Here is a 2,500-nt window from a genome sequence, read left to right on the forward strand (position 1 = left end):
TTTACATAATGATACTGTTTTGAATATTGTGGATTGTGCGATTATGGTAGCTTTTGCATGAGTTCGGAATAGGGCATGTGTACAAGGTAGCATGACAAAACACATTTTATTAATTTGTCTTCCATTTTCCATTTTTTTCTCAATTTTGTGATACACTATGTCTACTGTATGTTGTAGTAGAGTTGAATATCTTAAGCTACTGTGTTAGGTCGGTAAGTGGCTGTAAAGTCTTCCTAAGAATTTATGAAGAAGTTCCACGAAAATGGAAGCTTTAGCAAAAGTGTAGACAGGACTTCTCTTTAAGACAGAGATTGCTCTCACTTGTCTTTGCTTTTATTAATTTTATAAACAACAGATACACTTCCTTTGATATGGAATGATGGTGCATACTGCAAACTAATGTTCTCTCAAACACAAGAATTTGCAGTGTACTTTCCAAAACTCTGACCTGAAGAAGACATAAATGAACTTTGGTTGCTTCTCCCAATCCTCAGCAAACCTGCAAAGCATTTTTTTTATTGATGGTATTGATTGATGGTTGTCCTTTTTTATATTAGAGATTGAATTGAAGAAATATAGATATCTGAATGGAACTCATATGCTCAAGGTTTTATGGATCTCCTGTCGAGCGGGTTAAAACGATCGTATACGGGTCCTGTGCCGCACTCCTCGGAGCCAGAAATGGCCAGGATGCGTTCACTCAGCACTCCCTCTCCATCTCACCTACTTCACCCTCCAATGGGGCCTAATTATGGCACTCACCTGGAAGTGCCAGAATCTTCCTCAGGGAGGTATATCATAAGAAGGCACTCAACAGGAATAGGCAAGTGTGACTGTAGGAAAGTGTTTGAATTTCTTATATGATTAGCAGCAGTCGAAGTATATGCTGTATACATTGCTGTAATATGATAATAAATAGTTCATTACTAAATTGCTGTAATAATTGTAGATTGCCATCATATTTGGTTGGAAAGGAAATTTTTGAAAATCCCCCTGGAAGGCTGCAGAAGGTATTCCAGTTTTACGTGATACCCTTTTTTGAAAGGTTTCTGTATCAATAAAAGTGTTGTAGTTTTGTTGGCTGGTCTAAGGATGCTGCTAGTTCGAGCTGATTGATGATTTCCACATGTTTAATTCACTTTCAGAGTGAACTACACATTTCTCCTTATTTACCACAGTATTATACTGCCTGTCTTGTTTTTGGTTATGAATTTTATTTTAATGTTGATGTTTTGTATCAATCCTTGGTATTGTGGCTGTTGTCCCATTTTCTTTTGACATGCACACTTTCCTCCTTGCTCACTGTTATTATTTTGACCATAGCTTTCAGTGTTTTTATGACAGATTTTGATGCATTCCCATAGTGTTGTCAGAATTAAGATTTTAAGCATTTTTTGACAGGTAATAAGTATTTTGTAGACTGCATAAGAGCCTGTAATTTTGTCTGACTTCTCATTTCTATGAGTAGATTTTGAACTATTTACTACAGAATAATTGGTATTTAATGTAGAGTAATTATTATTAATGAGATCCCAGGCTCAAATGTTAATGATATATTCAATATATTCATTATAAGGAGTTTGGTTGTTTGATAGATATATATTCTTGTCTAGAATTGTTTAATAGATATATACTTGTTTAGAATATATTTTTAATTTTCTTCAAACTTTCAATTTAAAAAATATATGCTATTAAGTCATTGACATAGTTGTGTGCTATGCTTATTCAACATCTCATTTTATGCTATCTTCACTGCATATATCTTTTGTTCACTCAGCACCATATCTATTTAATACAATTATATAACATGTGTATCTTCTCATTTGCCTATGGTTTTTACTTAAAGAGAGACTGCTATTAAAGTTTCACTACTCCTTTGTCCATTTTAGAACATGCAGTCAGATCATTTATCTTTACACTAGTTATAGTAAATATTTACAACTAATGTCTTTCTTGTCTGGAATTCACATGCAGGTTTTACTAGCTTAATATCATATCTTTGATATCATGTGTGTTAAGATATAATATTCCTCTTTAGCAGTATTTCTTGAATTCTTCACAGATCATATTGTTATAATCCATATTTTATTATAACTACAAGTAATTGGAACATTCTTTGTGATGGGAGAAATGGATTATGTTTTTTCATTGTCCTTTTTACAGGTATTAGTACATTGTCTTATATCTAATCCAGTGCATGCATATATTACTATTACAATGTCTAGCTCCTTACTTGGTTATGGTACAATAGGTGCATATTTATGTGAAATGTGCCCATATGTATGTAGGTGCTTTTAAGTCTTCTTTTCTTTTTTATTCTCTCTTTTCTCATGGAGTTTGATGTTGTTATATTTTTAGATATACATTTATTTTTTTTTATCTTTGATCCAATTAAGAGAAAATCAAAGGCTTTTTCATATAACATTATATCTTTGAAATTTATAGTCTAGCAATTCTAATTTTCATAGGTTATTAGAAGAGGAGCTATGTTATCTAATTG

General features: G+C 32.4%; 1 protein-coding gene across 1 annotated transcript in view; it reads left to right on the plus strand.

Moving 5' to 3' along the window:
- Nucleotides 1-2,500, plus strand: part of LOC125025527 (electroneutral sodium bicarbonate exchanger 1-like) — a 35,942-nt gene that overhangs the window by 10,460 nt on the left and 22,982 nt on the right. The gene's annotated exons all lie outside the window — the stretch shown is intronic.

Source organism: Penaeus chinensis, chromosome 5 (assembly GCF_019202785.1).
Source record: "Penaeus chinensis breed Huanghai No. 1 chromosome 5, ASM1920278v2, whole genome shotgun sequence".
In the NCBI taxonomy this organism is placed as follows: Eukaryota; Metazoa; Arthropoda; class Malacostraca; order Decapoda; family Penaeidae; genus Penaeus; species Penaeus chinensis.